The sequence below is a fragment of the Bubalus kerabau genome, chromosome 3 (genome assembly GCF_029407905.1).
Source record: "Bubalus kerabau isolate K-KA32 ecotype Philippines breed swamp buffalo chromosome 3, PCC_UOA_SB_1v2, whole genome shotgun sequence".
Classification (NCBI taxonomy): Eukaryota; Metazoa; Chordata; class Mammalia; order Artiodactyla; family Bovidae; genus Bubalus; species Bubalus kerabau.
Window position 1 is genome coordinate 79,372,984 of NC_073626.1, and position 21,757 is coordinate 79,394,740.

The window sequence follows — 21,757 nt, forward strand, 5'->3', positions numbered from 1 at the left end:
GTAAAGCAATTTTCCTCCAATTAAAAAATAAATTAAAAAATTACCAATGCCCAGATCAGGACCTACTACACATTCATGGACTATAGCCCACCAGGCTCCTCTGTCCATGAATTCTCCAGGCAAGAATACTGGAGTGGGTTGCCATGCCCTCTTCCAGGGGATGTTCACAACCCAGGCATCAAACCTGGGTCTCCTGCGTTGCAGGCAGATTGTTCACTGAGCCACCAGTCAAGCCCCATATCTGTATATATACAGATATATATACATATACAGATACATATAGATACAGGTAGATAGACAGACAGACAGACAGATAGATGGTGCTGGTGTTAGTTTAGTCACTAAGTTGAGTTTGACTCTTGGGACCCCATGGACTGTAGCCCTACCAGGCTCCTCTGTCCATGGCATTTCCCAGGTGAAAATACTGAAGTGAAGTGAAGTGAAGTCACTCACTCGTGTCAGACTCTTTGCGACCACATGGACTGTAGCCTCCCAGGCTCCTCTGTCCATGGGATTTTCCAGGCAAGAATACTGGAGTGGGTTGCCATTTCCTTCTCCAGGAGATCTTCCCAACCTGGGGATTGAACCCGGGTCTCCAGTTTTATAGGCAGATGCTTTACTGTCTGAGCCAATACTGAAGTGGGTTGCCATTTTCTTCTCTAGGGGAAATCTTCCTGACCCAGGGATAGAACCTGTGTCTCCTGCATTGCAGATGGATTCTTTGCTGCGGAGTCACCAGGGAAGACCAGATGGATAGATAGATAGATTTAATTTCCTTAGATGGTTCTAACGTGCAGCATGGTTGACAGCCATGGTATTAGACCAACAAGAACCACATTGGCATAACATGTTCAATGATTTGCACTACTTTAAAAATGCAGTCTGTGGGGACTTCTCTGGTGGTGATTCAGTGGTTAAGACTCCTCACTCCCACTGCATGGGTTCGATCCCTGCTTGGGGAACTAGGATTTCTTGTGCTGCTTGGGCACAGCCAAAAAAAAAAGAATGCAGTCTATAGAGAATTGTATAATTATGAAGTCTGTGGAATTAGGGCTGCCAGACTCAGGAAAAGAAAAAAAAATATTTCTCTAGATTTGAATTTCAGGTAAACAACCAGTGTGTTGTAAACCACTGGCTCCTGATATGCTATGGGACATGGGCTATGTCAGAGAAGCTCAGAGTCTTCTAAGGAGTTGTTGTTCAGTTGCTCAGTCATGTCTGACTCTTTGCAACCCCATAGACTGCAGCATGCCAGGCTTCCTTGTCCTTCACCATCTCCTGGAGCTTGCTCAAACTCATCACTGAGTCGCTGATGCCATACAACCATCTCGTCCTCTGTCACTCCCTTCTCCTCCGGCCGTCAATCTTTCCCAGCATCAAGGTCTCTTCCAATGAGTTGGCTCTTCACATCAGGTGGCCAGAGTATTGGAGTTTCAGCTTCAGCATCAGTCCTTCCAATGAATATTCAGGACTGATTTCCTTTAGGATTGACAGGTTGGATCTCCATGCAGCCCAAGGGACTCTCAAGAGTCTTCTCCATGTGGGAGAAGGCGAGGGTGGAATGATTTGAGAGAACAGCATTGAAACATGTATATTATCATATGTGAAATAGATCACCGGTCCAAATTCGATGCATGAGACAGGGTGCTCAGGGCTGGTGCACTGGGATGACCCTGAGGGATGGGATGGGGAGGGAGGTGGGAGGGGGTTTCAGGATGGGGGACATGTACACCATGGCTGATTCATGTCAATCTGTGGCAAAAACCACTACAATATTGTAAAGTAATTAGCCTCCAATTAAAATAAATACATGAATAAATAAATAAAAAAGAGAGTCTTCTCCAACACCACAGGTCAAAAGCTTCAATTCTTTGGGACTCAGCCTTCTTTATGGTCCAACTCTCACATCCATACATACTGGATACAGTAAGTATGTATGTACAGTAAGTATCCAGTATGTATGTACTGGCTACATACATACTGGATACTTCTTTATGGTCCAACTCTCATATCCATACATACTGGATAGGGAGTCAAAGGGGAGAAATCATGCCTTGGAAGTTCAAATGTTCCATTTTAAGTCATGATATGGAGGATGATAATCTCTGTGGTTCAGCTCCCTGCTCTTATGTCTAGGGGTTCTGAAGGTCAGGGAGCTTGGGCCCCTCTGCTGGCCTCTGCTCAGAACCTAGGCTTGGACTCAGGTCTTTTGATTCGAACCCCATGGCCTAGGTCATGGCCTGTATTTTGATGCTTGTTCTTTAACTGAGACATTCTGACAAGTTTTCAGCTTACTACATCTAACTTCAGGAAAGACTAAGGAATTCAGTAGGTTTTTGTAAAACACACACACACACAACCGGAAAGAGAGATTTTCTCCTGGGGTGCATGTAATTCAGATCTTCCTTTCTAAGATGAAAGGAAAGCTACAAATTTTCCCAGTTGCCATGTTATGTCATGAACAATCTTCTTCAAAATTGCAAAATTGCTACAAAGAAAACACCCCTGAGTTACATTAGTGCCTGTGGAAGATGATGGAGTTTTAAATTGTCTGTGTGGAATTTTCTCCTTATTAGTAAGGGAAGTGGTAATAACTTCTCCTGAAACTATTTCATAGCTCAGGGCTTGACATACACTCACCAAATAATGAATGAATGGTGACTATTCATTATTCTTGTTAAGGCCTGTTCCATTTCTGTGGTCCACTCTTTGTTTCTGTCAATTGGGATATTATTGCCAAGGACTTTCCTATCCTGGGACACCTCTGGGGAACCTTAGTCTGCCAACAAGGGAGATGAAAATGGCCTTTAACAAACAAGATTCATGTGTAATTTTTTCTTAAAATCATTTCAATATTTTTTCTAGGAATATATATTCACTTTAAAAAAAAATTAGTCATTCATATACTTTGTTACTACTTTTCCTCATACTCAACAGTAAAGTCATAAATATTTTTCCATTATTTAGCCTGATTTAAAAATAGTATCATACTTTGAGTTACATTTTTAAAGTAATGAATGAACATGATGTTCAAATAAGTTAAGGAATGAAAAGAAAAAAAAAAACCAACAAAAACCCCTGATCCCATTGCCATAATAGCAGTAAATGTTGGAACAGATTTCTTATCTGTCTTCCAGATTTATCTAAATGGCATCAATTCTAAAGTTGCATGCTATTTCATTTTATGAATGAACTATAATTAACTTATACAATTTCTTGTTTTGGGCACAGAAGTTGCTTGCAATGTTTTTCAATAATAAGCAATGCTGTGGGGAACATACTCAAAGTTTGAGCTTTGACTATTCACATTATTTCCTTAGGATAAGTCCCTAGAAGTGGAATTATTGGCCACAGATTATATATATTTTTAAAATTTACAAATTTTATTTCCAATTGCCTTCTAGGAAGTACGTAGCAAAATATACTTCTATCACCTGTACCTGAGATGACTTGTTTCTGAAGGCTTTCAGTATCATGGACCAGCATCTTGAAGAAAAAGCCTGACAATTCAATAGGTGAAAAAAATGGCATATCATTTGTTTTGATCTGCATTTCATTAACTACTTGCGAGAGTGAATGCCTGCCCTTTCCTCCTGTCCGTGGTTATCAGTCACCCGTGTTTCAGGATTCCTCTTGAGCTGGTAGCAGCAACAAAGTTCAAAGGTCCCGGCTGGACCTTTGAGGAACCAGTTGGACTTTGGAACCATGGACCTTGAGAAACCAGTTGCCTATCTGGTGTAATGAAATGGTAGATGAAAGTTCCCATTGGCTAACAGGTGTGGAGATGCCTATTTTTAAAATTGCCATGTTGTAGGAAAGTATTTTTCAAACTTCTGTCATTCAACTGCCACATAAACTTTTCTTTTTTTTGCTTTATTCAAGACACCCGTACTGTTCTTTAATATTTTAAAAATCAACTTAATTTCTCTTTTCACTTAAATACACTTCTTTTAAAATGAAGCTTTACTCACTATTGTAAGTGGAAACCATGTGTTATTTGCCATAAATAGAAGAAAATCACAAAGTAAATTCAGTGAGAATAAAACAATATTATTACACCTGAGCTAGATTCTATTTCCCACAGAATGTTCTGGGCTTCTTAAAGTTGTGTTAAAAAGACAGGTGAGAAGAATTTAAGACATACACTATGCCAAAGCCTTTGACTGTGTGGATCACAATAAACTGTGGAAAATTCTGAAAGAGATGGGAATACCAGAACACCTGATCTGCCTCTTGAGAAATTTGTATGCAAGTCAGGAAGCAACAGTTAGAACTGGACATGGAACAACAGACTGGTTCCAAATAGGAAAAGGAGTACGTCAAGGCTGTATATTGTCACCCTGTTTATTTAACTTATATGCAGAGTACATCATGAGAAACGCTGGACTGGAAGAAACACAAGCTGGAATCAAGATTGCCCGGAGAAATATCAATAACCTCAGATATGCAGATGACACCACCCTTATGGCAGAAAGTGAAGAGGAACTCAAAAGCCTATTGATGAAAGTGAAAGTGGAGAGTGAAAAAGTTGGCTTAAAGCTCAACATTCAGAAAACGAAGATCATGGCATCCGGTCCCACCACTTCATGGGAAATAGATGGGGAAACAGTGGAAACAGTGCCAGACTTTATTTTTCTGGGCTCCAAAATCACTACAGATGGTGACTGCAGCCATGAAATTAAAAGACGCTTACTCCTTGGAAGGAAAGTTATGACCAACGTAGATAGCATATTCAAAAGCAGAGACATTACTTTGCCAACAAAGGTCCGTCTAGTCAAGGCTATGGTTTTTCCTGTGGTCATGTATGGATGTGAGAGTTGGACTGTGAAGAAGGCTGAGCACCGAAGAATTGATGCTTTTGAACTGTGGTGTTGGAGAAGACTCTTGAGAGTCCCTTGGACTGCAAGGAGATCCAACCAGTCCATTCTGAAGGAGATCAGCCCTGGGATTTCTTTGGAAGGAATGATGCTAAAGCTGAAACTCCAGTACTTTGGCCACCTCATGCGAAGAGTTGACTCATTGGAAAAGACTCTGATGCTGGGAAGGATTGGGGGCAGGAGGAGAAGGGGACAACAGAGGATGAGATGGCTGGATGGCATCACTGACTCGATGGACGTGAGTCTGAGTGAACTCCGGGAGTTGGTGATGGATAGGGAGGCCTGGCGTGCTGCGATTCAGGGGGTCACAAAGAGTCGGACACGACTGAGCAACTGATCTGATCTGAATACCACTAAGACTTTCTCCTTAATCTGAAGAATTTAAAATGAGAATTGTAAAAGGAATAACTTTCTTTTACACAATTCAGTGTTATTTAAGGTCATATCCACACACCATCTAAAATCAACGTGCAAACTATCAGAGATCTACATCCCACGCTTTAAGAAACATGAATGTTACAGAAGAAAAAAGGCAGGGGAGTCAGAAAAACCTAAGTATGTATCCCACCTCTAGTACTTGTTACAGGTCTGAACTTGCTGATGATGATCATGCAAGTAAGGCTGCAGTGAGGATGGCATATAACATATGGAAAGAGAAAGCATGGCAGCGGAGGCGGAGCGGGTATGCTTAAGGGGCTGCCATAATTCTTGGTACATGAAGGTGGTTCTCTGCCATGTTTATACATTAGTATCACCTAAAGACCTTTTGAAAAACCCTAATGCCTCAGCCTCACCCCTGGAAATCCTAATTCAGTTGGTTAGGATTAGGTCTCTGGAATTGTTACTATTTTAAAAATGCCCCTCCCCCTTTCAAATGATTTTAATTTGTAGCCAGGGTTGGAAAAGACCAGAGATTTAACTCTTTCCTAAGAGCTTAGGTTGATTTTGTGGATTTGTTAGCTGCCATCTTGAAAGTCGGCCCAGGATGAGAGGTTTTGCAAGGATAGAAGAAATTCTGGGAAGGGGAAGCATCTCCAAAAGGGCCCTCAACGTCACCAAGCATTTTCTTTGCCCTGGAAGCTTCATCAAATGGCTTGAGCCCAAAGCAGACATTGATTTCCCTGGACACTGGAAAAATCACTTCTCTTATTCCAAAAGAAAAGTTTTGCTGATCATGGAAACATTATATCTGGTTTCCAGAAGTACAATGCTGCTCAGTACTCTTCTGGAAGTTTCTATATGAATGTGTGACAAAGCTGAAAAGCCATTTGAACCTAGTAAGATGTCCTTTAAAGCAAAACAAATGCAAGGCAAAATCTCTGAGGTGTTAGGAGGCTTGAAACTGGTCAAAAATGTTTAAAAGGTACAAGCTTAGAATCAATTATACAGATTCCAGTGGGTTGTGTTACTTTTCCTTCTTTTTCTTTTACTTTGCATAGTGGTCAGAATGCTTATAACATGTCCCATCTCTCTGCTTTTAGTTTTTAAACTGCTTATTTTGAGGTCTCACAGCATTCCTTTCCAGCCAGGTGTCTTCATGTGGGGATGACCCACTTCTTCTGTTCTATAACTTTGGTCCTGTAGGGGGACAGGAATTAAGGTGAAAATGGCCACCCAAACTGTGTCCAGTGGGTAAACAGAATTAATTCAGCTTTTTCAAAAATGTCAACATGAAAAAAAATCCACAACCTGGATCTGCTGCTTAGCAGACCCACAGTGCCAGGCAGCAGGCTGGGAGATGTCATTTCTGGAGCTCCTAATGAGATGCAAATCACCTAGTGAACTACTCGGGTGCTGGGAAACAATGTCCTGGGTAAAAGCAGATAAAAATGGAACGAAGAATGTCTTTGAAGATTGGAATGACATTTTAAATGCTTGAGGATATGGGACACCAGATAGTGCTGGTTTTACTAAACTAATTGTGACTGGGTCTTTGATTCCTCATGGCAGGGGATTCTGGGGTGTTCACCCCCAGCTCTGCCTGGCTCTCTAAATTGGGCACCTAGTTCCGGTTTCTGTTGTGAGTGTGCAAAGGGCCAGTCAGCTGTACTGATGCCAGCACTGGACTTGGGGTCAGAAGGCCTGGGCATAGTTCAAGTTCTGGGTGAATTGCCTACCTCCTCGGACCGCCACGTTTTATCTGTAAAATGGAGTTGGACTAATACAGTGATTTTTTTTTTTTCAACAGATGATGGTGATGTGGGCTTGTGTGGAGATTCTGAGCTGTTCTCCATCGGGTCACGCTCCTTCCCAGTGTGTGAGCATCTGTGTACAGTGAAAGATGTGCCTGATGGAGGTTTGTTGCATGAAACCAGTGTGAGAGCAGGTAAAGGCTGAGAACCATTAGCTGAGATGCTCTGTAAGGTCCTTGCCAACTTTAAGATGCTGTAACTACAGACTTCCTGCTATTTGGCCTCTTAGTACCTCATCTGAAAAATGGACATAAATGCTGTTGACCCTACTGGCTTGCTGGAATTTAAAGATGATAAATCAAAATACATTCGGGGGGAAAATTCTCCATAACTACACCAGAACTTCATTCTAACACAATTCAGTCATTTAAAATGCAATGCTGCACAAGGTGGCCTCATCTGAACACCTTTCTGGGTCATTTGGTTACTGATGGACTAAAAGACTGCATTTTAAGCTCACTTAGTCTTTCCCCAGATGTGAGCAAAACCTGCAATTTACAGATTAATGTCATACAGCTGTACAAACACTCACCCAGGTTCATAAATTCTACATTATTTTTACAAATAGAGAGAGCAGTCATTAGTATGAATGAGTTGGTTTGAGGGAGATTATACACACAAATGACTGACAGGTATGTGTGTACCTGTGGGAAACAGAGAGAATGTGAATAACAGAGGAAAAGAAATCACAGGTATGATTTTTGTTTGCATTAAACTAATGAGATGCAAAAATGAAATCAATGTAGTATTAGTGGTGAAAAAATAGATTCCTCTGGTTCTTTCAGTTTTAATCTCCAAAAACCCAATAAAATAGGACGTATCTGGGGGAGACAAGGTTAAATAGAAAATAATTACATTTGGGTTATTTTCTTATTTTGTGCTTCATGTTGGAAAAAAAATTCTTTGGTACACTGTAAATGAAATCTGATTCAACTATCCAGTAAACATTTAAAGATTTATAAAAATAGTGAGACTCAAAGCTTTCAGTTCTCTGCTCAGATTAAGAGTTCAGACTTCAGTTCTGTAGGGTCATACAGAATTACTAATTTTTTTTGCTTGTTTTCTTACAGTTTGATATGAGGTTAACAAAAACCTCATATGGTTCATAGTGGTATGAACTCATAAACAAAATACTGATCTCTCATGCCCTCTACTTCCCTTTATTTTTATAGAAGGTTATTTTGTCATAAGCAGGTCATACAAGACCTGAGTTTGAGTTTCTCCACTGGACTCAAGATCTCTCAACAAATGAATGTCATCAACTTTCTTCCCCTTTAAACCCCCCTTTTCTGAGTCAGCTGACCAGTATAGCTACAAGCATGTTCCAACATGTTGCAGAAAAAAACAAGCCAAGTTTAACCAAAGTAAATACTTACAGCTATTATCAGCATACCTGAAATGGGTATCTCCTGGGTTATACAGTGATTTAGGCCTTAAGAAGGAAATTATCACCTTCCCTCAGGCTTCTTTTGGAGTGATTTTGTATACTGACACATATGAGTCGTTGTGATTACTAAATTTGACCAAAAGACACGTTCTGGTGTAATTTTAAGTTTCCAAACTAACATATTTCAGGGGATTCATATCAGGAGTCTTCAACTCTTGAACCTACAGGAAACACTCTTTCAGTGTTTCCTGGCTTATTCAAATGACATTTTAGCAATCAGAAGCCTGGTAGCATTTATGTGACAATGTAGGGAGAACCATGTTAACAGGAGCTCTCCACTGGAGCGATCTTGGACATGTGTGATGGTGAGAGGAAACGCACCACTAGCTCTGGAAGGGCAGGAGCTCCTGGATGACTTGGCACCTTCCCACTTCCAGCTCTCACTGCCTCTCACCCTGCATGGGCCGGGGACCCAGCAGGGAGGGGTTAAATGGGTTGAGGAGCCAGTCCAGCTGGGGGTCATTAGCAATCAAGGACCAGCATTAAAAGGCAGCAGGAGACTAAGGGTCTCTGACAGGCTTGGCTCCGTGCACCATCTGGAAGAAAAGAGGCTGTCGAAGCTGGATTTAAAAAAAAAAAAAGACTGTGTGGCGATCCCCTTCTTGAAGATACATGAACAGTGATATTATTTTCCAGGTGGGTCCTTCCTTTTTGAGAGCGGGGCCAAACAGCCACATTTCCAGGTCAATCCCTGGCCATAATGGACCAGTGGCTGGCACCTGGGGCTGGGTCAGCCCAGGAACCTATCTAATGGCTTGATAGTGGCTAGTGATCAGAACATCCATGCTGGATAATGAGGTACTGGCATTGTGAAGCCTGAGTGAGGGGCAGACTTCATAGCAAATAACATATTTAACTGTATGTCTGTGCATTATAAACCAATCTGTGACAAAAAAGAGAAAACCTGACAGCTTTACTTAGGATATTCCAAGTTGATCATTGAAGTTATTATTTTTGACACTATGAAAATTTAAAAACAAGCCAAGCTCACTTCTTAAGGTCATTCTTAGGCAATCTGTACAAAGAGGTAGCAAATACAGGCAGTCATAGATGTCATAATTGCATCTACCTGGTCACTGACAATCACATTATTCACTAAGTTGCTTTTCTCTCTTTTTTTCACTTTTGGGTCCCTCCTCCCACTTCACCTTATCTATAAATAAGAAAGAATCAAATGTTTACAATACAGAATTGTATTTCTTTTGGTCACAGATTGTTGTAGGTTTACAGATAGATAAGCCTTATAACGTGATCCCTAAGATATATTACAAGACTAATTTAGAACAAGCTGCTAATCTCTTTGTAAGAATCATTAATATTATAGTTGAATTTCAAGAGGAATTTGCATCCCAAGTTCATTATTGTGTGATTCTAACACTGGTCTTCAGTAGACCTTTAACCCTGATTAACAAAGAAGCCAGTGCAGACAAGCAGACTCAGGGTTGTATTTGTTTTTACATGGTTGGATGTACTCTTCTGGAATTGTTAAGAATGAATAGTAGGTAAAATCATCCTCAAAAAGTTTTTGGCAAGTTTATAGATGCCTGGGAAAGGGAAAAGAAACAAGGAAGATCTAGGACACAGTAGTCTCTCAGATTTAGGGTCATCAGAGTGGAGTGGAGGGTCAGATGGCACTGGCTGCTGATCCAGGCAATATACATAATTTGGAGAAGAAATCAAGGTGGTTGGCAGGCCAATAGAAACACAAGATTCTGAGGGTTGGGATTTGGATAATTTTTAGTCATCCTATCCTAAACTTTGGACAAATTTATATCCATTATTGGCTATCCTGTCAGAAGTATAAAGGTCCAATCACACAGGACAGAGCTTATTTAAAAGTAGATATACAAATCTGCAGAGACAGAACATTGTAGACTCAAGGCATGGAGGAATTCTATGCTTAAAGTTCTATAGCTGGGCTCATGCTGATTTTGCAGTTCCCATGGGAAGTTTTCTTAGGTATATAAGTGTGACTACGTGAACGTGACTTCTAAACAATGGAAACTGAGCACTGCTTAGGGTTATGGGTTCCTGGGAATGGATATGAGAAAGTTCTTTCAAATAAATTGCTTGGTAAAAACATCCAACCTTGATACAAACTTACTGCCAATCTCATACTAAAACTCCACAGAAGATCTGTCTACAGATTACTATTGTCTCTTTAGTGTGACATCTTTTATTTTATTGAAGGCAATAGCAGAAGACTTTGGCGCTCTTCTGCCTTGTCCTCTCCCATCCCTAGGAAGGGAGTCCTCAGAGAGGAAATACTGAACTACTGATTCCATTTCCAATCTGCAGAGTTCCCTTAGGCTCCCCTGTGCTTAATTCTCCCATTTTGTGCAACTGGCGAAGTTTTGCCACAATAGATATTATTCCAAGAGCTACTTGTTGGATATTCCATTTTGCCAAGTGACTCTGGCCCTTGCTCTTTAAAAGGATAAAACAAACAAAGAAACAAAAAAACATAATCGTTTAACACATACGACTTGTTGATAGAATCTTTATTTAGACAAGTTTTCCCAATCTTGTGTTAAATGTCCTGCTTCTGTGTGATGTTACATAGGTTACTTTGAAACACAGCAGCCAAATTTCTGCTCCATAAAGATTAGGTGATATATCATCTAACTGCCAACAGAGCTAAGCTTCGTATTCTATTCATTCCAGAACATAGTTGGTTTGCAGTGCTGATGAATTTACTGTGCTATTAACTGTGGTTGATCTGTAAGTCCTCATGAAGGTTAGTAAAATCACAAACAATAAAATAGACTCAGTGAATTTTTCTGACCTCCAAGGTCTACAACTACTTGCTCCAGAGACTTTAGTCCCTTTTCTGTGATAACACAGCTTTAAAGAGTATATTTCCAGCTTTGTCTCTATATACTGAGAATTACATGTTCGAGGCTCACAATATATAAATTGCTTAATAATTGGAACAAGCATCTCACATCAAAATATGCAATTCAGATTCTATCTACTACCTAAATACAAAATCCTTGATAGGGCTGAGTTATCAAATTATTCAAACAGAAATATTTCTAAAAAGTTTTCAACTGATAAAAAATACTATACCCTGTTTCTTTTTCCTGGGTATGATTTAGTAATAATTAAGTATCAGGATATTTAGTGTAAATATCAATATGTTCTATGAAATAGAATAATACTTACAGATGTATAGGGAAAGCAATTTTAATTTATTTGTGAGAACTACCATAGCTGGAAAAGGAATATCCAAAGGTACATCACTTCTGCTCTTCAAGACCCACTGGGAGTTTTGTTTAAAACTTATAGAACAACAACAAAAACAAAACAAAACAAACAAAAAAAACAACTTATAGAACAGTACTGACCACATGATAGAGGGTAGTCAATTTCATCAACAGAACCTAGACATGTGTAATCAGAGATCTCTGCCTCAGCCTCCCCTTTTGGAAATTTGCTACATTCAGCCACAGAGCATGATGAATATATTGGAAATAAAAATTTCTAAGTGGATACTGGTTGTTTGCCTTAATATCTCCTCCCCTCTGCTCTGGTAAAAGAGCTTTATCTTTCCTGTGGGGAACATATTCCAGGAATGTGGATGTGGCTGCTGCCCGTCCTCTGCCTCTTCCCCAGACCAGGCTGAACACATGGTCCAGGTCTGGTTCCAGGCCTGGGAGCCTGAAAGAGTGTCTCCTACAGAGACTAGTTCATGGGTGGACACACAGGCCACAGGGCTGGAGCTCCCCTAGGAGATGTGAGATAGGGCACTGGAGGAGAAAGAGCCCTTTGCTCTTTGAGATCTCAAGTTCTACCTAGTGGATATTGGCTCAGGGCTGGCAGTGGCCATTTTACTAACATTGAAAGTGACATCCTGAAAGGCTGAGCAGCACTGAGAGAGGGAGACATAGACAGAGGCCTAATGACATTGTTTAAACCCTAATAAAGTGCTTTGTGGCCTAAGCTAGTTTGAGATGGGTTTCTGATTCTTGGATCTAAATGAGTCCTTGCATAGTTCTTACAAACGAGTAACCTAAATAGTTATTGTCCTTCCTGCTAATTACCAGCATTGACACTCCAAACCTGCACCCAATATGGAGCTCACTGAGTCCCTTTTTCAGGAATGCCTAAGTTTCTCAGATGGGTGTAGTCCATCACAGATTAGGTCATTAGGTCCTTCTGAGCCTCTAAAAATACATGGAGGTTCCTAAAGAAATATCATGTATGGTGTGTGTGTGTGTATAGCATTTCATAATTTTAACATTAGCTAGGGGTGGAACAAGCTAAGTGTGCCAGTGTAATTTGTGAGGCATCCATTTCTTATTAATGAAGTAAACAGAGGCATTTATGAGGAAACATGAGCAAGGAACTCAGCAAGCACGTGGGCAATTTCCCACCTACATCAGACAAAACATGAAAGAGTAACTCTTAATTACAACCAAATATTAGCTGGCCCCGGGGAACTCATCATCCCATCTCAAGGTCTATATTTATGAAAATTTAAGCAATGTCTTAAAACATGTTAATTTGTTCTTTGTTTATTTCTTTCCCTGACAGATTAATTTATTCCAAGGGACTTAGGTTCTCAAGCGCTAATATATCAATCGGGCCCACGTACGACATAACTAACAGCCTGGGGAGGAGATTTTGGTGGAAAACAAAAGTCTTTCTTGTAGTTTTCCTTAGGTAATTAACTTTGTATTTGTGGGCCCTGGAATGCTTCCAGTTTTCTTGGGATTTGCATCTCTGACTTTTAGATCAATGGTTAATTTCACAAGAGAGGCTAGGAGCATGGGGAGGGGAGGATGATAGAGAAAGGACTTCAGGCTCGAATAAGATGCTCAGAGTACATGGAGGCTATAAGAAAAGTTATGTGTTTTTTTTTTTTTCTCCCTTTACTGGGTGATGTCTTTCCAAGAGCTTCTATGTAAAGGGCATTTAGACATTAATAAGAACCTGCAGTACTGGCTCTGGAGAAGAGAGGGTGAGGAGCCTGTGAGGAATGCTATTTATCACTTATGGAAACATTTGTGAGTTTTGGATCTTTCCATCTTATTTAATCTCACTGGGGAGTCTGAGCAATGCTTACAAAGTGCCATCGTTTTAACTTCTGTTAGTTGCTTACCAGTTACTTTGAGGCCCATGAACTGTACTGAGAAGTCTGTGGAACTTACACACTATAAATATTTATATCTTGTATAAAGAGAAAGTACATAGCAAGTAAGACATAGGATTAACCCTACCCTCTGTTCCCTCACCAACATCATGCTTATAACTATATCACAAGATTAACTTAGCAGAATAGAAAGCCTCCAAAAATGAACCTGTCCCCAAATTTCAGGCAACTTCTTAAACATCCCTGGATTTTGTCTATAGGTTGTTTTAATGGTATACAAGTTTTTAAAAGTACATAAAAATCAGTGACCCCTAATCATTATTTCCCTTTCACTAATCTTTCAAATCAGCAAGCAGAGAGATTTCTGTCACTCTCTGGAATTCCTGATTTCTACGAGCTTTGTGCCTTTACCCAGAGCTTGCCATATACAACAAGCCTACATTATTACTTATAAAATGCTAAATACAAGTCAGAACTCTAAGGTACATATTCTGACTGTGTAATATTGCTTTTACAAATGGGTTAAATGGCATAAAGCTAGTCCTAGGTACTACTAGGACACAGACCTGAAATTCAGGTACCTACTACTTAAAGCAGCTTCCTGGTGGCTCAGCGGTAAAGAACCCGCCTGCCAATGCAGAAGACTCAGGAGATGCAGGTTTCGATCCCTGAGTTGGGAAGATCCCCTGGGAAAGGAAATGGCAACTCACTCCAGTATTCTTGCCTGGAAAATCCCAAGGACAGAGGAACCTGGCGGGTTGCAGTACATGGAGTCGCAGAGTCAGACACGACTGAGCACACGTGCATGCACATCCAGTGAAAGCAGTAGCTGCTCAGGATTACTGTAATAGGGTTACTTTTATCCCAAATATTCCCATTGCTACCCCTCAAGTGCTTCTCCCAGCAGAAAGATTCACATCCCTGCCCTGTTGAACTCAGGAATGGTTATGTGAGTTTTTTAGGCCCATGAAACACAAAAGGATGTGTGTATTTCTAGGTACAAGCTAGAAAGTGGTTCATTCAATTTCTGCCACCATCTCTACCAGCAATGATCTGGATGAAAACTGTTACAATAGCCTGGGCCCCGGAGTGAAGATGACACAAAGCAAAGCCACAGCCAAGCCATAGTGGTACAGCATGAGTGAGAAATGAGCCTTCGTGGTTGTAAACCACTAAGATGTGCAGGGTGTTTGTTTCTCCAGCATAATCTAATCTATCCTGACACAACATCTTAAACTAGAGACAGACACTTCATTTAACTATTTGTTAGCTGGCATCTTATGAAATTGCCATTGGTCATAATAAATGATCTAATAGAGCAATCTCATGTGATTCAGCTTATTATAATTGAGAAAAATTATAATATAAATTTGTATTCATGACTGCTTTCCTTCTAAGCTGTAATTGCTTATTAAGAGCACAATTATTACTTTTATTTTCCTTTTATGAGGAATATCATAGCAAAGTCAGAAAATGGTGAGAATTTAAATATGCATTCCTAAATCCACAGCAATATCACTGATCAACTGAGTGTCTTCCATGTGTCAGGTCCTAGGGATGCATTGGTGAGCAAGACAGACACGATCCCCGTCTTCATGGAGAGTCCATTCATTCTAGTGGGGGAGTTCAACTCTAAACAGGTAGATTATTGCAAATGATCTCAAATGAAACAAATCATCCAAGGCTTTGATGTCCGTGGAGGGAATCTGAATTTGAAGGCAATGGGAAGCTACTGAAGGAGAACGGGAAGAAAAAAGACATGCAACAGTTTACTTCTTTAATGAAAATCATTTTCTCTGGCTGGAGTACCGCATGTGTGGAGGCACAAGTGTGGAAGTAAGAAGACCAGTGAGGAGGTCAGAGGTGATGGCTGTTTGGACGAGGCTGCGGTGGTGAAGAAGAAGAGGTTGAGACAAAATCAAGAAAATGTTGAAGTCAAAACAAAAACAGAACTTGCTGAAGGACTGGATGTAGGTGAGGGAAAGGGCACAATCAAGAGAGGCTTCCCGATTGCTGGCTTGGGTCCTTGAATGGACGGTATGCCATGTACTGAAATAGGGAACACTCAGGGAAGACAGAGGCTTCTGAGGCTGTGAGGAAATCAGGGGCTCAGTTTTGGACACGTGAAGCATGGGATGTCTACGAAACATCTGAGTGGACATGCTGAATGGGAAGCATGTGTGGAACGCAGAGAAACAATCTGGGCTGGACATAGGAACTGAAAAGTCATCAACACCTCAGTGGGATTTTAGGTTTGGGGAATAAATATAGATGAAGAAGAAAGATGATTATTGGATGCCTGAGGAACCCCAGCATTTAGAGGTTTTAGTAGGAAATCAAAGAGTAACCATGAGGCTGGGGGAAAACCAGGAGAGTAACCTTCAGAGACACTAAGAAAGGGGCTGGTTTATGAAGGCCGAGAGAAGAGAAATAGGAAAAGGACAGAGAAGCTCCCCTGGACTTAGCAAATCGGAGGTGTTCCAATGACTTGGGAGTGTGTTTCAGGGGAGTGATGAACCCAAGAAGTTCTGTAAGGGAGGAGATAAAGGCAATAGGTACCAAAGATGTTTTAATATTTGGGATTGACATATACACACTGCTGCTGCTGCTAAGTCGCTTCAGTCGTGTCCGATTCTGTGCGACCCCATAGACGGCAGCCCATCAGGCTCCTCCGTCCCTGGGATTCTCCAGGCAAGAACACTGGAGTGGGTTGCCATTTCCTTCTCCAGGGCATGAAAGTGGAAAGTGAAAGGGAAGTCGCTCAGTTGTGTCCGACTCTTCGCGACCCCATGGACTGCAGCCTACCAGGCTCCTCTGTCCATGGGAGTTTCCAGGCAAGAGTACTGGAGTGGGTTGCCAGTGCATATACACACTAGTATATATAAAATAGATAAACAACGAGGACCTACTGTATAGCACAGGGAACTCTACTCAGTACTCTGTATGACCTATATGGGAAAATAAAAAGGAGTGGATCTATGTATGTATATAAGTGATTTAGTTTGCTATATAGCAAAAACTAACACAACACTTAAATCAACTATACTCCAGTAAAACTGTTAAAAAAAAAAAAAAGTACATTTGCAAAATCTGAAACAGCAAAAACAATTGGCTAAGAAGTGGAACAGAGAAGAAGGGTGAGGGAGGAGAGTTCAGAATTAACCATATTTGTTTTAAAAAGACTGTGGAAAACCCTGGAAATGATTGAGCTTACCTAGAAGCTACCAGATTGTTTTCTACCATTAGCAGAAATGTAGGCTTGAGAGCTAGCTAGCCAGTTATAACCCTGCACATCTGCAATACATGGCCACTTTCTGAAATACCATGTTCCTCAAGCACAGTCTCCTCCTCCACTTTCTTTTCCTATATTTACGGAAAATGCTGACCTAGCTGGATTCTGTATCTCTTGGTACAGTTCACTTTCCTCTTAGCTTAAGGGTTATTAGATGAGAGTAGAATTTCATTATACATTTTAGTCAAAACAATGTTTAATTAATATTTTTAATTGAAAAATTTACACACTTTAGGTATAGGACCAGACAAGCACAAAAGAGGACAGAATGAATAATTCCTCTCCAGACCCCTACTCCTTGCTCCAGAGAAATCACTGGCATTACAGTATTGTGTGAAATAGCCTATGTAGATACAATTAGAAAGCAGTCACTTCTGCTGTTAGAGGAAAACCCAAACCCCCAAGCCCCTCAAATGTAGCATATTTCTACACTCTGTGCCTTGCTTTTCTCATATTTCAATATAATATGGAGACTGTTCTATAAGAATACATATGGATACAACTCACTTTTTGTGGCTTCCTAATATTACATTTTTTATGGTTGCACCATCATTTGATAAGTTTCTATTGATGAAGATGTAGGTTATTAGCATTTTAAAACCAGAAAAAAAATGTCAAGTGATTACAGAAAACTTTGCCCAAGATTAATTAAACAGCTGTTATCCCCAATCCCAAAGAAGATTAGACTGGGAATAACTGATATTTCATATTTTGTGATAAGAAAGATAGTTGGTATCCTCGTGACTTTTTCATTTATGATGTTTGGAGATATCAGCAGCTTTAGCCTTTAGAAATAATAAGCATAAGTCATAGGAATACTAAGGAAAGAATGAATATGGAAGTTTTAAATCATTTAGAAAAACAGTCCTTTAGAGTAAAGAAACAGTATATGCGCTATCAAATGGCTTATATAACAAGTACATGGTGTTTTTTTTTCTTGAATAATAAACATGCTACTAGATTTTTTCAACATGGAAAGGTTTTCTAAAGATACTTTCTTTCACACTTTATGTTACATGAACAATTAGTATTTTCAACTTCAAACAATAATGCTGCTTTTGGTTGAAGGGGAGGAGCAGTCTGAGAGTTTGGGATTGACATGTATACACTTCTATATTTCTAATAGATAACCAACAAGGACCTACTGTATAGCACAGAGAACTCTGCTCAATATTCTATAATAATTTAAATGGAAAAGAATTTGAAAAAGAATATATGCATGTATATGTATAACTGAATCACTTTGCTGTACACCTAAAACTAACACAACATTGTTAATCGACTATGAACTGACGTGAAGTCGCTCAGTCATGTCCGACTCTGTGTGACCCCATGGACTGTAGCCCACCAGGCTCCTCCGTCCATGGGATTCTCCAGGCAAGAATACTGGAGTGGGTTGCTATTTCCTTCTCCAGGGGAATCTTCCCGACCCAGGGATCGAACCCAGGTCTCCCACATTGCAGGCAGACACTTTAACCTCTGAGCCAGTGACCCCATGGACTGTAGCCTACCAGTCTCCTCCATCCATGGGATTTTCCAGGCAAGAGTACTGGAGTGGGTTGCCATTTCCTTCTCCAGGGGATCTTCCCAACCCAGGGATCGAACCCAGGTCTCCTGCATTGCAGGCAGACGCTTTACCATCTGAGCCACCAGGGAAACCCTAATCAACTATGGTCCAATGCAAAATAAAAATTAAAAAAAATAAAAAAATTTAGACTCTGTCTGCCAGTGTAGGAGATGAGGGGTCAATCCCTGGGCCAGGGAGATCCTCTGGAGAAGGAAATGGCAACCCACTCCAGTATTCTTGCTCCTCCAGTAACCCCATGGACAGAAGAGCCTGGCAGGCTATTGTCCATGGGGTCGCAAAAGAGTGGGAAACAGACATAGCACCTAGACAACAAAATTAATGTATTATGGAAGTAAAGGGCTCAAATGCCCTCTCCTAGTATCATCACTGATTAGGAAGGTGTGTTTCAGGGGTTAGGGAGCTGGACATTTGTTTGAAAACACATAAAATAAGGTTTAGTTGTGAAGGTTTGGAAGTCAGTCTTAAAGATTTTGTCTTTCACCCTGTGAGCCTTGGAGAGGCACTGAGGTTTCTGATCAGGAACATGACACAGTACAGCTGTCCTTCAGCATCTGTGGGGGGATCGGTTCCGGGATACCCCATGAACACCAAAATCCATGCATGCTCAAGTCCCTTATATAAAATGGCCCCTTGTATCTGTGGGTCCAACCAGTCCTCAGATACAGAGAGGAGGGCTGACTGTAATTGGTAGTAGTGTAATAGAATGAATTAGAGGAGAGGGAAAAGGGAAAATGGAAAAGGACACAGCAGGAGTCCAAGCTGAGGTGATGAAAACCTTGGCTAGAGTGAGAACAGACGAAACAAAACGTGAAAAGGACCTAAGAGCGAATCTTAACCTTTTTACTCTGTCCCAACACCCCTGAGAAGTGAGACAAATCCCATTAATTAACATTGACTCACTCTACATTCAAAATTTTGTTATAAATGCAGCAGAAAACTCAATTAAAAGGCTAAACCATTAAAGCATGTCACAACAAATCATTAAAATATATAAACAAGGAAGTGAGTGTCTTTAGAGTTTTTTGTTGCTTGCATTGAATGGGCCGCTTTTGCTTTTTTTTTGGTGCCTTTCATGAGTCGTTGCTGTTATAAGGCAGGAAGGCAAGAGCCCCAGGAAGGGAAGATAGCAACGATGGTTGATTCATGAACCTAATCATTTGTGCAGGTAAATTCCAGATGGTTTAAGAATAAACACTGTAAGGATATTTATATTAAATCTAAATGTTGATGAAGTCTTTAAAATGATAAAACATATGGGTGAATATATAATCGGGGTGGGAAAGAACTCTATGAGTATTATACCAAAGGCAGATACTCTAAGGAAAATATTGAGCTGACTACATTAAAATGAGGAAAAAAATCATAAAAAAATTTTAACAGTGAAAGAGCAAACAAAAAAAGAAAAAAATATAAAACACAAACAATAAAGTGGAAAATATTCACAACTGTTATATTTAACAACAGATCACTACGCATAATGTATAAACATCTATCATACATCTTTGAGAGGAAGGTGTTTCCTACTCAGAGCTGTCTTCAGGGAATACAGCCCACTGGGTAAACCTGAAATGCCTCTCCTTTGATGGAAAGGCAGTCATAGTTACCCAGAGTATGGCCAAAGGATGCTCCCAGTGTTAACAGAATTATATACCTTAGCTTGATATAGTCCATTCTGCTGATTGGTGAGCAGACAGGATGAGTAAGAACACGATGGAGACGGGGGAGGTCTTATAAAATTGAAGAAAGGATGCGAGCAAACATCCTTTCTGTGTCATGTTCCTGATCAGAAAAAAACAGCAGAGAAATAGTAAATTTATTTTTCAAGCAACACAACACACTAAGAATGTGAAAGCATCTAAAACACAGAACCCAGCCTGCAGTAAGACACTTTATTAAAAGTGTACTGAATTTAAGCAAAGCCTTGACAAACTAGAGGCAGAGAGGAAGCTGCTGCTGCTGCTAAGTCGCTTCAGTCGTGTCCGACTCTGTGCGACCCCATAGATGGCAGCCCACCAGGCTCCCCCGTCCCTGGGATTCTCCAGGCAAGAACACTGGAGTGGGTTGCCATTTCCTTCTCCAATGCAAGAAAGTAAAAGTGAAGTCGCTCAGTCGTGTCCGACTCTTAGCGACCCCATGGACTGCAGCCCACCAGGCTCCTCCGTCCATGGATTTTCTAGGCAAGAATACTGGAGTGGGTTGCCATTTCCTTCGTCAATGCATGAAAGTGAAAAGTGAAAGGAAGCAGGTCCTCCCTTTAATAATAATTACAATAATAGCTAATTATATGATTATGACTTACTAGGTACCAGAGGCTTAGCTTAGCTCTGACATAGATAATTTAATTCTCATAGCAACTCCTGAAAATTGGTACTATTACCCCCATTTTACAGATTTGGAAGCCAAGACTCGGGAAACTGAAATGCCTTGCGTGGGTTCACGTAACTAGAAAATGGCCAGGGGATTAAAATTTGACACCAGAGCCCATATTCTTACTACTACACTCTGGTCATTTCCTCACTGGCCATCTCTCAATACCAGGGATACCACATGTGGTCTGAATGGATCCACGTTCTCAGCCTGCAGCCACAAACACGGCTCTTGGTAGAAGGGCTGTAGTTCTGAATTTCCACATAGGATGGCTGAACTCCCGAAGTGCAATGAAGTATCAGGCTAGGCTAGGAGGCTGAGAGACTAAAAAAGGAAAAGTCACCACAACAGAAATGGTCTTTCTAGGCCTTCTAGTTTTCAGTGACCAAACTGCACTCTGTTTATTCAGATGGAGGCAGGCCCTGGTGCCAAGCACTGGACGTTGCCGGGGAAGTTGTCCGTGTGGTCCTTTGATGTCATGTGCACCCCAGGAACATCCAGCTAAAACAGGGAGAGCTGCTTCGTGTTTATGCCTCTAAATAGAACCATTTGAGTATACAGACCAAAGACCTGGTCTAGGAGCACTGCGTTTTCTCCAATAGGGTGATTCATTACTAATGTCTTCATTTTGGAGACTGCAGTTGAATGTGAAGCCATATGCTTTAAATTAAAAGCACACTAAGCAAATCACAAGTTTCTCAAGATGGTGCTTAAAGTCTGTTTTGGCATCTGTTGGTTGCCAAAAGATCCATATGATCCTGTAATTAAACAACAAATATTTTCTGCAAAATCAATCACTTTAGCTGTCCCCAAATGCTATGATTACGTTTAGATGCTATGTTGAGAAATAAGTTGCACAACTAGACCTTTTTAGAATTGTTTGTTCTCTACTCCAGTAC

The 21,757-nt window shown here is 40.6% G+C and overlaps 1 protein-coding gene and 1 long non-coding RNA gene across 2 annotated transcripts in view; one reads left to right on the forward strand and one right to left on the reverse strand.

Moving 5' to 3' along the window:
• MYO3B (myosin IIIB) overlaps positions 1–21,757 on the reverse strand; it is a 559,309-nt gene that overhangs the window by 11,028 nt on the left and 526,524 nt on the right.
• LOC129646323 (uncharacterized) lies at positions 9,033–15,900 on the forward strand. Its single transcript, XR_008711859.1, has 3 exons — positions 9,033–9,152; positions 13,053–13,181; positions 15,160–15,900. It is a non-coding gene; the product is annotated as an uncharacterized LOC129646323 (long non-coding RNA).